Here is a 16,503-nt window from a genome sequence, read left to right as displayed (position 1 = left end):
TGCATATGAGTTTTATACTCGTATATGCCGGATGTATGACCATGATAGTGTTATGTTACAGCATGATGGGCTGAAATGTCCTGATGGGCTGAAATACAGCCTTGATATGCACTCCAAAGGTCGATCAATTGGTAGAAACAGGTCATGTTCAAGGGGGAATTCCAGGAGCAAGTCTAGCTCTCGGACTTGTGTTAGATGTTTCTATTGTGGAAAGTATGGCCACATGAAAAAGTATTGCTGGAAATGGCTGAGAAAATACAAGAAGAAGAGCAAGGTTAAGAATGACAGGAAGAAGGAGAAGAAGCATGTTGAGCTTCAAGGCGTGGATGCCAGGGTTTCCACTGATAGTAGCAGTGATGAAGGCATTCTTTTGTCTATGTCTCACACCTCCTTCTTGGCCACTGATGTACCCATTCTTGGTGATTGGATGTTAGATCCATGTGCTTCATGTCATATGACCCCTCATAGGTCATGGTTCAGTGCATATCAAGAATGTATTGTGGAGAGTGGTTTGATGGGCATTGATCATTCTATGGATGTCTATGGTTATGGGGATATCCACCTTGTTATGCCTAGTGGCTCTATTCTTGTTCTACAGAGGGTTAGACATATACCAGGTCTTGCTACAAGCAAGATCAGTACTGGACAGTTGGTTGAGGCAGGTTATCATGTTTCTTTGGGTGATCATGCATGGAAGATTGCTAGAGGCAATTTGGTTATGGCTAGGGGATCACGGGTTGGATTCTCTTATGCATTGCATGTATTAGGTGTCCAGGATAAGATGCTTATATTTAGTAAGCAGCCATCAGCTAGTTTATGGTATGCCAGACTTGGACATATGTCTACTGCAGGTATGGAAGCCCTTACAATATTGAGATACATTCCTGTTATGGATGTCTCTCAAATTTTATGTCATGATTGTGATGATGGCCAGCAGTCAGGATCCTCCTTTGTGAGGAAGACAATCAGTGAGAGGTATCTTGAGCCATTGCAGTTGGTTCATAGTGCAGTTTGTGGGCCTATGCCTATCGTTTCACTGGGTGGCGCCTCTTACTTTGTGACATTTATTGATGCTGCTACAAGTACATATGGGTATATCTGATTCGGCAGAAGCATAATGTATATGATACATTTCAGCGCTTCTTGGGTAATGCTGAAAATCAGTCAGGAAAGAAGCTATTGAGCTTGATGACTGATGGCGATGCAGAGTTTACCTCTTCTAGATTTCAGCATCTATGTGATACACTTGGTATCAGGAGGGTGTTGACCACTCCTTCTCTTTCTGCTCATGATGCCTTGGCAGAAGGCATAAATCGGATTCTATTGGACAGGATTGGTAGCATGCTACGGTATGCAGGTCTTACCGAATGCTATTGGGCTGAGGCATGTAAGACAGCTGCATACTTGCTTAACAGGTCACCCAGGAGATCTCTGAATGGTAGAGTGCCATTTGACTTCTTGACAGGCAAGGCACCATGTTATGAGCATTTACGTGTGTTTGGCTGCGAGGCTTATGCTCATGGTTCCCGATCAAGGAGGTGTATCTTCCTTGGATACAGTGAGTCCAGTGAGGACTACAGGTTATGGGATTCTTCAACTAGAGAGTTGATACGCAGCCATAATGTCTATTTCAGAGAGGATGCTATGTTTAGACAGCAGCCCAGGACTGTGGATAGCAGGAGAGTGGTGTTCCAGGAGGGTGTAAGTGCACTGATACCTCCGAATTCTTTGCAGGGGCAGCCCATATCCCTTGAAGTGGGAGGTTTTTCCCACGGTGAGCAGGTTATAAAATTGGGACAACAACGATTACTTCCTGATTTTGGTCAGAGACAATCAGATGTCTCAAGTATTCCACAGGTTTATACTCTATGGAGATTGTTGATGCATCTTCTATGGACAGTTACAGTTTACTCTCAGGATGTAGAGTGCCTCTTGCAGATGAGGATGAGGCTATGCATGGTGAGGAGGATACCTTGGCTAATGATGCCCGGTATGATCCATTGGCTGGTTATGCCAGGACAGATGTGGTTTCTGCAGTTATTGACTCGGGTCATATTGCGCATGGGCAGAAATCATTGATGTGTTTGCTTCGTAAGTGCCTCCATGGCCAGAAGCAATCCCCTCGAGCTTGGCTTCATAGGTTTGATATCGTTATGAGAGCTCAGGATGTGATGCGCAGTGAGACAGGTTATGGTCTCAGTATTCAGGAGGTGGCTATCCTTCTGAGGTTACTTGCCATATGGTTCCTTATGGACAGGGATGCTTTGCAGTGGGAGCTGCATGGTCTTGATGATGTTTGTCAGATACTTGGTTGTTTCAGTATGGAGAGGGGGAAGTTACTGAGTACTCCATTGCCTGTATTGGCTTCATACTTGAAACACAGCAGGTTTGACGATCACAGATTAGTTGAGCAGCAAGTTATGGTTGATATGGCAGCCATAGTACTTCATGCATCCATGACTGTGTTGAGACTTGGTTCTCACATGTTTGCCATTAGGGCTACACTTCCAGTTCTTGCTTCCGTTGCAGTGGGAGTTGGTAGCATGATTATGGCAGATTTTGGCAGTAGGGAAGCGATTGTGGACATCGGCTCCTTATGCTTCCAGGAGCAGCATGCAAGTGATGCAGGTTGGGTAGACCAGCAGAGGTCTATTGTAGGTTATGTGCTTATGGTCATAGGTGGTACAGAGACATTTTCTCTGCACAGTGATAGTTCGGGTGCTATGGACTTAGCATAGGAGCACGTGGTGGTGAGAGTTGACTCTCCCAGTGAGATCTGGCATGGGATCTTGGTTGATAGGCATCTACAGCTTGTCATTTTCTATCCTGCAAACCTGATGTCTGCTAGCAGCTTATCCTCTATGCACTTTGCACATTGTAAAGTGCCGATGGGAATAGGATGACGGTGTGGTCATCTTGTTTTTCAGCCTATGGCTGATTGTATTATATGTGTACTATACTCCCTTAAAGGCACACTGCCTTTAAGTGGGAGGTTGTTGGGGTAAAGTGCAGTGTGCCCACCCACTTGTACAGTGCCCATGTATACTCATATATATATGATAGAGGAATAAGCTGGAGTTGCTTTTGCTCCACCACTTTTGGTGTCTCCCCATCCCTTTGTGTGTGCTCTCCTCTCCCACATGGTGATCCTCTATCTTTACCTACCATCATTGAGAAATGAAACTCTATTGAAGCATCAAGATATAATAAATGAAATCAAACAGCAACATATTTGAAAAATGAAAAATGATTTTAAGAGAAAGTTCACACTTATCTCAAATGCTCCCAACCTCCAAATGTGCTTCTCTAATTGTACACTGAAATGCTTTGAGTTTGCTTTTGTTATTGATGTATCAAGTGCCCTATTGATAAGTGTGATGGTCACTCTTTTAATCTTTTTCTCTTTAAGAATTTCACATTCTTCCAACTTTAGGACAAATATAAGCCGTCCCTAACACTCTTCAAATGTGATTCTGTAGAATTCAACTATTCTTTTTTGTAATTATTAAAGATCAACAAAAATATTATTCCAATGATTATAAATAGTGCTCCCCTTACTACCTTCAAATACATCCTCAATGTGCAACCATTGTCCAGTAAAATCATCTACTTGTTCATTGAGTGAAGCTCTTAAATTTGGAAGAAGCACACGTTTGATCCTTTGATCCTTAAACATTACATTACATTGCTTTGAAAATAGAAGAATAACCTTTCCTGCTAACTCTAATCTCATCAAGAGCCTCCTAGATTAAGTTTACATCAACTTTGTTGCTTTCCACAAACTGTTGCACAACATTGCATTTGATGGATTTAAACTTCTTTTCCTCAATTTTCCATTTTGCAATAGTAGTTTAAAATAGACCTTTCATTTGTTTTATAGGAAGAGCATTCGGATCAACATTTTTATTTTGGGGATCCAAACTTTCCTATAAACCGGATGTGTAAATAAGAGTTAACATAGGAAGATTTATCATAGCCACATTGCAAATAGCAAACACTTTAAAAAATCTTACTGTGCTTCTTGAACTCGATGCTTGCACCCTCCACTTCCCGCTTTCAATTTTGCAAAGTTGTAATTTTTTCTTCTTATAAGCTTATCTCCCAATGGGGTTGCTTTTGATCTTGCTTTACGTAACTTCTCCCTCATCTTTGTATGATCTTCAATTTCATTATGTAACTGCTCTTTCAATCTGAAGCTTTCAGCTATCTGCTGCATTTTTGTGTTCACCTCTTGCTCGTATAAAGACTTATACATGTTCACAACTTGAGACTAAGCTGTTATATATCCATGCATATCCATCGCCCATAAACTTCAACAATGTTGTTGGATTTGAGAATGGCAAAGTAGAGTTTTGGAGTAGACATTTTGGATAAATCTTCCCATCACACCATATGTTGATATGTTGTAAACCTCTTACTGCCTCGATTCTCTAAAAATTTATCCTGATCAAGCAACTCTTCATAGCTCACATCTTCATGCCTTGATCACAAGTTTCTCCATCAACAAAATCTTCCTCAAAGTATTCAAGAATGCGTTGGCTTCTTTGCTTTCATGTGATTTGTTGACTGGCCAACTATGGCGTAGTATACACAAACACCATGTGGTATATATCTAAGCTTACTACATGGTAAATAAAGATACAACACAATATTTTAAACATTGTGTGGTAAATAATTATATTGCATGAGAGATTTTAGGGCACCATGTCACAAATGTGTCACAACCAGGGCCGTTGAGATACCATGTAGTATTTTTGTGTGAAGGTTATAAAAAGCTCGTCTCCCCTCATTTGTTGCAAAAATCCCACTGTGTTGTTGTTTTTGGTGTTTTGGGGTTTTTGCTTTCTTGCTTTCAGATTTTCTTGCTCTTTTTGTGTGTGTTGATTGGGCTAGGTGATGGCCCACTTCGGTCAATTAGGATCACTTTACCTTGGCTGACTATAGGATGAGAGAGAGAGAGAGAGAGAGGGAGAGTGAGTGATTGAGTGAGAGTTGCATGTCTGTGTGTTAGTTGGGCCAGTAGGAGATGACCCACTTTAGCTGGTCGGAATCACCTCGCCTTGTCTGTCATGTTCACTTGTGTGTGTGTGTGTGTGAGAGAGAGAGAGAGAAAGAGAGAGGGAGAGAGAGACTGCATGCTTGTGTGTCAGTCGGGCCAGGAGATGGCCCACTTCGGACGGTTCGATCGTCTCACCTTGACTAATGTGTTCACTTGTGATAATAAAGATCAAAGCCGGATGATGGCTCGCATTTGTCAGTTAGTTTCTCGCACTTGATTTAGTGATATACCATTTATTTATTTTTTATTTATATGTATAGGTGTAAATAAAGCTAGGTTTTATCCAAATGATGGCCTTCTTTTGCGGGTCAATTCATCCCAATTATAACCTTCCCTAACCAGATGTGTGATTAGCAAAGCTGATCTAGATTATTTTGGTTATGTGATGTTACATGTTTCCTGTTCTAGCCTCTACCACCCTGATAAGTTGATACTAGATAGCGACTTTACAAAGATTTCTAATACGTTTAAACAAATATGTTGCATTATGAAAGTGGATTGTGTAGTGGGATACGTCTTACTTGCCATTAACCCTCCATTGTTTTAGACACCAAAACATATTTAGTATTTTGTTATTCTATAGTTCAGAACTTCTAGTCAATTTTGTTGCAAATCATTTGATAGTGGCTTAATTGACATTAGCATTGCATATGTAATTCTTGTGTTTCTTTAGTTTCAAGTAGTTTTAGAGCTTACAAAATTATTGTTGCGTGCCTTAGATAGTGCACTACACACCCATCCTTCATGGCAACATAAGAGAATGGATAGCCCAACTGAAGGCTGAGGTTCAAATGCTTGACCCTCAGGTACGTAGGATTGAGCGATGTGGCCAAATGTTAAGTTCAGCTGTAAATTTGATAGTAGAGCAATGCTTCCCTCGAGTGTTGGGAGATCCAATAGGTCTGTTTGCAAGCTATGAAGCTTGACTCCACCATCTTTACTAATCTGAGTGTTAGGCTATACATCTAGAATATCCTCTCTCTTCCACTTCTTCTTGAAGAAGTGTGCTTGCAAATTGCCTCTAGGAATGCCTAGCGCATTTTCAATCATGCTTTTAGTGATGTCAATCTTTTGACCTTGACAGACTATTTGTCCCTCCTTCATGTTCACCTCCTGTACCAACTTAGTGAAGTTTCTGAGAGCATCCAAATTGGGCTTTTGAAGAGTGAGTGATGAGGAGCTTCCAGATGTCATGATTTCAAGATCAGGGGAGGAGTAGCTCTCGCACTGTGCTATAGAGGCGGAGGAAAGATTGCATTAGGAGCTCCCGGACTATGCAAGGGGGAGGAAAGATCATGTGAGGAGATTTCAAAGTGTGCAGACAAGTTTTGGAGCTCGGCGTATCTAGGGGAATCCATTACAAGAGGGGATAGAAGTTGCAGGAATAGTGCAAGGGAGAAAGAAATGGTCGAGAGGGATAGAAGATGAAACAGTGAAGGAAATGGAATAGTGGAGGCTTAAGTTTGCAGTTTGAGTGCAAGGGAGAAATAAATGGTCAAGAGGGATAGAAGAAGAAATAGTGAAGGGAATGGAATAGTGAAGGCTTAAGTTTGTAGCCTGACTACAAGGAACTATCAAGGTGAGATCCACCGTGGTGGTGGTTAGCTCAAATTTTGGTTAATTCAAGTTGACAGTACTACCTTACATAGTATTGAGTGATTAGAGGTGATTTGGCTTCATGATATATGTATGTGATAATTATTGGCATCTTCCATCAGTGGTGGTGTCTAAGATTACCAACCACGTCTGTGATGGCGATTAAGCTTCCAACAGGCTGGTAGTTAATTACCAATGACCGCAGTGGTCTACAATTGCTCACCTACCAATTACCACCACCGGCTTGCATGCATGATTACTATGAGTTGAGTAAATTACTAGGTCACCAGGCTTACATGCTCAATAGAGTACTAGAGTGCATGTAATGAGTGATTAGAGGTGATTAGGCTTTAGCATGGAGATACATCTAGAATTAAACTTTTAGAAAATGCAATTGATGATATGGCCCTTGAGGGGTCCCCTCTGGGCAAGAACCATATCGACATGCATTATACAATATCTAGGATCCCACTAGACAGATATGCACTGGATAGATATGGCATGTCGATATGGCCCTTGTTGGGCCACTAAAGGAGACCCATCAAGGGCCATATCATCAATTGCACTTTCCTTAGTTGCATAAGAAAATACACTTTTCTTGGTACACAAATATTTAGCTCGAAGAACCAGTGCGGTGGTGGTCATAGATCTCCTTCTATTTGCTAGTGCAGTGGTCATCATAGATCTCCTCAGACCTATAATACATAAAAATAGGTGATAGATCCATAACTCCAAGAACCAGTGCAGTGGTTGCTCTAATCCAACCTTGAATTCTGGGTGATCATGACTGTGGGTCAGCTGCACTGCGGCGTCGATGTTCAGAATGATAGATTGTATCTCATTATTATGCCAAGAACTAGCAGTCTCTCCAAGCGAACCTTGAATTTTCATGATTTGCATGGATGCGCTACCCATTACAGGTGGCAAAGCTGCAACAAAAGGCTATGGGATGATGGGTGGTAAAGCCAGAGACTGCTGCACTGCGTCGGTGTTCAGAATGATAGATTGCATCTCATCATCACACCAAGAACCAATGCAATGGTCTCTTCAAGCCAACCTTGAATTTTCATGATCTACATGGGCGCTCTACCTAGTGACAAAGCTACAGCAAAAGGCTGTGCAATGATAGGTGGTGCTGGTCAGGACCACAGACTACACTATGTGAAGCAGTGCAAAGATGCACAATGTAGTGCAGAGTTGCCATGTGTTAAGCTCTGTGGTGTTTAGAATAAATAGATTGTGTCTCATTATTATGCCAGTGTGGCATCATGGCACCGAGAAAATTTTTGACGAGAGTCTAGGTTTGCACAAAATTCAAAATCTCACCCAAGAGCATGAGAGATCTCAACAACAAAAGCAAAACGAAAGAAGGTGAGAGAGAGGGAGAGCTAGAAGAGAGAGCCACACAAGTTTTGGTGGGTGCAGAACACCCTAATCTTCTATGTCATCCATATATATATAGCTTGATTATTGTACATAATCGGGGTTAAGGTATAGTCTCAGTTCAATGGACTTTAACCCCCACAACCTCCCACTTAAAGGCCAATGTGCCTTTAAGGGAGAACAAGCAGTGGACATACTATCCAATTCCCACATCAATACATTACAATACTCAAACCGCTGACTAGGTAGACTCTTAGTTAGCATATCTGTAGGGTTATCATCCGTATGAACCTTGACAAGCTCTATGCGCTTGTCCTCAAGTACCTCCCTGATAAAATGGTACCTGACCGCAATGTGTTTGGTCTTCGCATGAGAGACCGAATTTTGTACTAGCTGAATAGCACTCATGGAATCACTATGCAATGTCGGTACGCCTGTATGAATCCCCAAATCTCCCACTAGCCGATCAAGCCATATAGCCTCCTTGCAACCCTCCATGGCTGCAACATACTTGGCTTCTGTGGTAGACAAAGCAACACACTTTTGTGAGCGAGACATCCACGACACTGCACCACCTACAAAGGTGAACACATTACCACATAAGTGGATCTCCTACTAGCCGCATGCCCTGCATAGTTTGAATTTGTGTACCCAAGTACATGGATCTCTCCTCTGCCAAACCAGATACACATCTCCTTAATACCCTTCATGTACCTCATTATGCACTTAACTCCCTCCCAATGCCTCTTTCCTGGATTAGCCATATATCAGCTAACAACTCCCACTACAAATGCAATGTCCAGTCTAGTAGCTATCATAGCATACATAAGACTCCCAACCACTGATGCATAAGGAACCTTGGCCATCATGGCCCTCTCCTCATCTAATTTGGGACTATCTTCCTGACTCAATTTCACTTAGGAGGCCATAGTGTACTTACTTCCTTCCTCCCCTCCATATTGAAATGTTGTAACACTTTTGTAACATACTCCTTTTGTGAAAGCTAAAGGAGTTTCCTACTCTGGTCATGCATGATGCGCATACTAAGAATATGACCTACAGGTCCTAAATCCTTCATGTCAAAGGCATCATGCAACTTGGCCTTCAATGCATCTAGCTCATAAGTGTTCTTGCTAGTCAATAGCATATCATCCACATAAAGTGCCAGGAGTATCAGGCTATGATCCTTAGCCCTTTTAATGTAGAGGCAGTGATCAATCTCACTTCTTCTGAATCCCTGGGACCGAATGAAAGCATCATACTTTTGATACCATTCTCTAGGCACCTGCTTAAGGCCATACATACTCTTTTTCAGCTTGCAAACCAAATGCTCTTTGCCCTTTTCTTCAAAGCCTTCCTGCTGTACCATGTAAATTTCCTCATGCAAATCCCCATGCAAGAAAGCTGTCTTGACATCCATATGCATAAGCTCCATATCCTCTGCTGCCACAAGTCCAAGCACACATCTAAGTATGGTCATCTTCACAACAAGAGAGATGATATCATCTCTCTTGCTTGAACCCTTTAGCAACCAAACAGGCCTTGTAATTAGGCACATCATCACCTGTGACCTTCATCTTATAGACCCTTTTACATGGCAGTGCTTTCTTTCCATGTGGCAAAGAAACCAAGTACCAAGTCTTATTTTTGATAAGTGAATTCATCTTTGATTACATAGCACACTCTGACTTGTGCTGAAGTACATAACCCAAACGGCATAAGAGTTTCATTTCATTCTGGCTCATGTGCCCCAATCTGTAATGCCACAAAGAAGTACTTGGTTGTTTGGTTATTGCAATGACATGATTAGACACCCCTGTTACATGTAAGGGATACAAAGTCCCACACTTGGCACCTCTTGCCAAAACCACTTTCAACTTTGAAAACTAAAGGTGGTCTGAAAACCAGCATCATCTAGCTGACCCATTGAAATAAGACTCTTCGTCAGCTTAGGAACATGTCTCACATTTTTCAAAACAAATGTAGACACATTTGCAAAAGCAAACTTTATGTCACCTGCTCCCACTATGTCACATGCATAGTTATTTCCAAGATGCACACAACTTATATTTCAACTGTCATAAGTGAAGAACCATTCCCTATGGGGCATTAGGAAAAAAGGGAGCTCATTTTGGGGCCTTTTAGAAGAGAGAGAAAATAGGCTCTCAACCAATCAGGAGTGGGCTAATGTAACGTTGAAAATTCAACAAAAGAAGATGAAAATAAGAAAAAGAAATAGTACTATATGTTTGTAGAAGCATGTCACATTAATGAGGTGATCTAATTTGAATCTTTAAAAAATTTTTTTTCTGTACAGAATTTGGTGATTTTGACACCGCAAACGCGTCTGGAACGGCCCAAAACCCCAAGAACGGCACTGAAAACACTGGAATCGGACATCCGGAGGCTCGGAAACGGCCAATTGCAAAAACGCGATTTGCTGCAAATCACGTTTTTCGGCCTTTTTTGGCCGTTTCCGGGCCTCCGGATGTCCGATTCTAACATTTCTTGTGCCGTTCTTGGGGTTTTGGGCCGTTCCGGAAGCGTCTGCGGTGTCAGAATCACCAAATTCTGCACAAAAAAGTGTTGCTCTTATATGAATATTGAATGTAAAGCATGTGAAAGAATATATTTATTCCTTTTCACACTGACATTTCTCATGCAAGTATCCATATTTTCTTGCTTTTGTAGAGAGAGAAAAGAGAAAATAGTGAATTTCTTATAGGGCCCTAAAATGAGCTCCCTTTTTTCCTAATGAGTAACATGGAATGAAGCACTAAAATCCATTGTCAGTATTATTAGTGACTGTATAAATCTCCTCGATCTTCATTTTTTCTTTGTCCTCCTTGGGACTCTCTTCCTTCTTATATTGCACCCCAATTTGCATTATTTTTCTTATGCTTTTGCTATCTTTTTAGCTTGTAGCAATCCTTTTTCATGTGGCCCTTCTTGCCACAAAGGTAACACTCGATGTTCCATGCCTTGGATTTGCTACGAGACTTCCCTCTTTCTTGGGATTTCTCCCTGAACTGTGATCTTCCCCTTTGCACATTTAAAGCTGCATCCTTGTTGCCATCCATCGACGTCCATCTAATTTCCTTGGCCAACAAGACACCCACAACATCATCAAACTTCAGTACTCCACCATGTGCAGAGTTACTGACAGCTATACAAAAGGTATCCCATGAGGATGGCAATGAACACAAGAGGAATATTGCCTTAGTCTTTGCATCAAAATTCATCTTTTGAGCTTGAAGCTAGTTGAAAATAATATTGAATTCATTCAAGTGAGAAGAAATGGAGACCCCTTCCTTCATTTGCAACTCAAACAACCTCTTCATGAGGTAAACTTTATTAGAGGCAGTTTCCTTCTCATAAGTGGCACATAATTCTTCCACAAATCTTCTGTAGTCTACTCATTTACTCCTGTGAAATAAACTGACTTTGCAAGATGAAGTCTAACAGTAGACTTTGCTAATGCATCCAACTCATTCCAATCATTCCTGCATTAGCTCCAATCCCTACCAAGGGTTTAATCTTCTTCTTTTGAATAAGCACATCCCTTATCTATTCTTTCCACCACAAAGAAAAGTTTGTCCCATCAAACTTTTTAATGCTGAAAAAATCCTTTTCAGACATGGAAGAGGATGCCATGATGAAATGGAACAAAATCCCGAATGCTAGTACCTCTAAGAGAAAAATCACACCAAATACCAGGTGCACCCAAATGTATATGCCAAAATGGAAGGAAGTATCACCAAACCTCAAAGGCTCAAAGCATCAAAATGCATCTGACTCATGTGCATATACTATGCATCCATATGAGCAAATTTGGCCCAAAAGAAAATGCCAACTTGCAATGACAAAACAACATACTCATCAAGAGATCGATCTGTAAGTGAACTTGCATTGCCCTTATTTTGTAGAAAGCTATTGACCCTAACTTATAGTGCTCTCAAGAGACTAGCTTTTACAATTGATCACTACCCACAAAATACATCTAAGTTGGGTGCAATTGAGCCGCTGCACTTGGAGGTAAGACATAAAATCCTTTTCGCTATCAATAGTTTTTTTAAATTATTCAAAATAGTTTAATCCTTTGGAGGTAAGATAGAAAATCCTTTGTGCTATCAATACTTTTTTTAAACTAATCAAAATAGTTTAATACTTTGGAGGTAAGATAGAAAATCCTTTGCGCTATGAATACTTTTTAAATTACAATCTACTGGATGATTCATAGACACCTCAACAATATCATGCCTACTCTTGTGGATGCAGGGTCCTTAGAAACACCAAGTACATTATTAAGACTTTTTTTACAAGGGAGGGATCGACCTCTGTAAGTGCCATTATTGATCTATTTAAAATTTATATATAACATTAATCTTAATACTGAACTTGAAACTAAAGTTTTGTTTATGTTTTTGTAGATGACAGAGGAAAGCTATGATGATCAATATGTGTTCAACTTTAGAGCTAGGATGATAGTAGATCTCCTTTAATATGCCTCCTCGTTACCACAAGCAAAAAGAGCGGAGGAGAAAAGCTCTAAGAAATTAGATCGGGGACAAAGCTTAAAATTGATGGAGGACATCACTCGAGAGTAGGATGAGGACTCTTTGATGGGACTCAAGGACCCTGAGGCCCAACCTCAGATGCCTCCACCATCCATTAAACTTCCTTCTCTAACCACTGATTTTGGACATGAGGACGCTTGTCTAGCCTCTCAAACTATTGAGCCTGGACCTGAGGATCATGAGCCCCTTCCCCATCCACATACTGAGAATTATGAGCCCATCCCCATCCAAATACCGAGTCTGGAGTGAGGATCCTGATCCCTTTACACATCCATATACTGAGCCTGGATCGGAGAATCCTTTAATAACTTCAAAGCCACCTATGTGAGTTGAGATGCATTGTACTCTTGGAATTTTGTTATACATAATGATGTCTAATGAAATTCATCTATGTATGAGACTTTGGTTTGTAATACATATATATATATATAGAGAGAGAGTTGACTCATGAATAGAGGTGTATCTATTACAAACTTTTCATGACAAACTATTACAATACGAGAAAAACTGAGTTTCCATTGTTGTTTGTAAATGATGAAAGAATATAGTTACAATGTAGCTTATGGCTGCAACTTTAGAGCCACAACTATTGTAGAGGTTCTCTGACTTGCTCTTTCTACACCTCTTCTACACCAACACTGAAGAGTGTAGGAGAAAAGCTCAACAACTAGAGCAGATTCTATTCTGGCAGAGATGTTGGATGAGAACATGGTAGAGGAGGTGGTGGATGAGGATAAGGCACAAGATAAGCTCCGTGATCAATGTTCTTCATAGGATCATCCTAGGCATTGGATGCCAAACCTTCATAGCATCAGCCATCACCTGAACAACAACGATTGCCTAAGAATCATCCATTTGTTTAACATTATAACGTATACTTTTCATCCGTTGCATCACATTTATATATTATGTAATAATCATTATGTACTTGTGTGTTCTATTAATACAGTATCAGTAATCATGAGTTTTGAATTATATCAATAATCCCATTTGGGATGTCTCTGCACAGAATTATCCTTTCCCTTTGTTGCAATACCTGTCAACATGTAGTGTTAATAAATGGTGTCCATTAAAAAGCATAAACATCTAGTCTTTCTCTAATTCATTCAATAATAAAGAAAAAACATCGAATTATATTAAAATCTTGGTTTACCTTCTTGTTATTTAGAATGAATGAGAATCCTTTTGCAACACTACCCTCTGTCTCTAGTGTCCACTTGAATGTCTTGTCATAATTGGGTGAGTGTGTAGCATTGTTTGAGTGATATAATTCCCAATAAAATTTCATTCTTATTAATAGTGGTATCAAGTGCTTTATTCTCAGGACCAAAAGAGCTCAAATCGTGATCCATTGGAACCAATTGGTTCCCAATCATGCTACTGCATCTATAGTAAAAGGATAATATAAAATTGTGAGTGGCAATCATGTACTTAAGTTTAATGGAGTTGTGCACAATATACTTGGTTGGATATTATTGTTAGATATCAATCCTCCACTCTCGTGTAACTATGCAGGAACTAGCTAACTCTACTTGTAAGCCCCCCTGAGGAGAAGGAATTTGAGTAGCTCGGTTATCCGGTAGGTCCTAGTTTGGACACCAAATGGCGGCCATGTGTGGCCTGATGGCTGGACGGCTTTAGATAGAGTTGGCACACTGCCAACTAGGCTACATGCAAGTGTGGGAAGACATCCCATGACTGATCGCATTGAGGGTAGATGGAGCATTTCCCAGGACAGCCCACTCTCAGGTTGTGGGGCCCGTTTGGAGCCCCAAATGATCCCAGATGTGAACAGCAACCATAGGTGAGTTGCTCTATTTTGCGCCAAGGATTTATTGTGTGGTCGGTGGCTAGGACCGGCCCCCAGTCGGCCATTTGGGAAGACTGGGTCGGTCACCCAATTGGGTCTAACCGACTATGGCTGGTGGCTATATAAGAGCAAGCCCATGAAGCCCACATTCATCACTGGCTACAGCAACCCTGATTCCTTAGCATCCAGCCTCTGTCCTCTACCGTTTCCAGCATGCCATCGAAGCTTCTCACACAGGAGCGCACGGCTGGGAGGCAGCGGCCTCTATTGTATCAGTTTTACAGTAATCAAATTTTTGATTCTCCATACTATCTGCTTTTCTCTCTTGCATACGAGATCCTGTTATCTGTTGAGTACAGACGACGTATTATTTTCTTACATGGTATCAGAGCTTGGGATCTAGCAAGAAGATTTGGTAGTGTGTTTTTGTTTGCGAGCAGATTGTGAGAGATGGCCCAGCCTGCAAGACTGCGAATCCTACCATTCGACGAAAGTGGAAAGTTGGACGGCTCTAACTACCCACTCTGGAAGTTCAAGATGAAGGCCATCCTAAGAACATATGAGCTTTGGAATACTGCTACTGGGGTGGACATGAAGCCAGCAAATCCGACCAATGCAGCACAACAGATAGTACCAACTGTGGATGAGATTCTCATGTGGACAAGAAGAAATGCAGATGCGCTATGTTCTATTGTCTGAAGTGTAAGTGATTTTGTCATGGCATCAATTCAACATGTCACCATAGTGGAGGAGGCATGGACGGTCTTGAAAAATTAGTGCGAGACCATGAATCAGACACGGATTCAGAATCTGGAGACTCAACTCGCAAACAAGAAACTGTATGAGTCTGAAATGGCAGAGAAGTTCATCACCAGGGTGAAGAATCTACACGATCAGATGACTGTGATTGGCATCACCATCACCAGTGAGAATCTAGCACGAAGGTCCATACGGATTCTCCCACCAAAGTACGATGGTCTTGTTATGGTGCTGAATACGTAGAACAAAAATCTGCCTCTCAACTTTGAGGATTTGAGCACAATGCTTTTGGAGGAGGAGATGCGCCAAAAGATGAGGACTGGAGAAGATTCGGCTTTCTGGGTTGGATCAAAGAAAGGTAAGGGTAAGGACTCTAATAACCCATCTTCTTTTGATGATAAAAAGAGAAAGAAGAAGATCAAGTGCTTCTATTGCAACAATGCAGGGCACAAGCAAAATGAGTGCCAGAAGAAGATTGCAGATGAGAAGAACGGAGTAAAGAAAGAGTCCAAAAATAGCGCGCAGGTAGTACCAGTAGAGCTGTTCGTAGCAATTGAGGAGATTTGCACGGAGGCAGTTCATGTACCTGTGGATGAACCTTGGATTATTGACAGTGCTGCATCGTGCCACATGACCAGTTGGAAGGATTGATATACCTCTCTACATCTGATAGGGAATGACATCCTAGTAGTAGCCGGCAAGATGCAAAATGTCCAGCAAAAGGAAAAGGTACAATTGCTCTCAAGTAAGATGGAGTTGTAAAATAGTTGTCTGATGTTCTTTATGTGCCAGATTCAAGAGGAACTTGTTGTTCATTTCTGCGATCACGAATCCAGACCTCAAAGTTCAATTCGATAAGAATGGCGCACAGATTTTGGATCTTCAAGGGAAGGTCATTGGTAAAGGTACACGGCACAACAACATCTACGAACTCTCAGCTTTCAGTGCTCGAGCTGATGTGAGCAACACTAAGCTGTGGCATGAGAGGTTTGGTCATCTAAACCTTAGTCCTTTAAAGGAGATGCATAAAAGTGGAATGATTGCAGACCTACCAGAAATTACAGATCTGCCCGATGTATGTGAAGCTTGCATGATGAGCAAGCAGCATCGGCAGCCCTTTCCTAAAGAGGCCAGCAGGGCAAAGGCTCCTCTAGAGCTCGTTCACATGGACCTAGAGCTACAGAAAGTTGGAGATAGAAGCTTTGGGTGGTTCCTACTACTTCATGACGCTGATCGACGATTACAGTAGAAGGATATGGATATACTTCCTGAAGACTAAAGATGAGGCTTTTAGGTAGTTCAAAGAATGGCATGTAATG

The sequence above is a fragment of the Dipteris shenzhenensis genome, chromosome 13 (assembly GCF_047967505.1).
Source record: "Dipteris shenzhenensis isolate YYH24624 ecotype China chromosome 13, Dip_SZ_1.0, whole genome shotgun sequence".
NCBI lineage: Eukaryota > Viridiplantae > Streptophyta > Polypodiopsida > Gleicheniales > Dipteridaceae > Dipteris > Dipteris shenzhenensis.
This window is presented reverse-complemented; position numbering follows the sequence as displayed.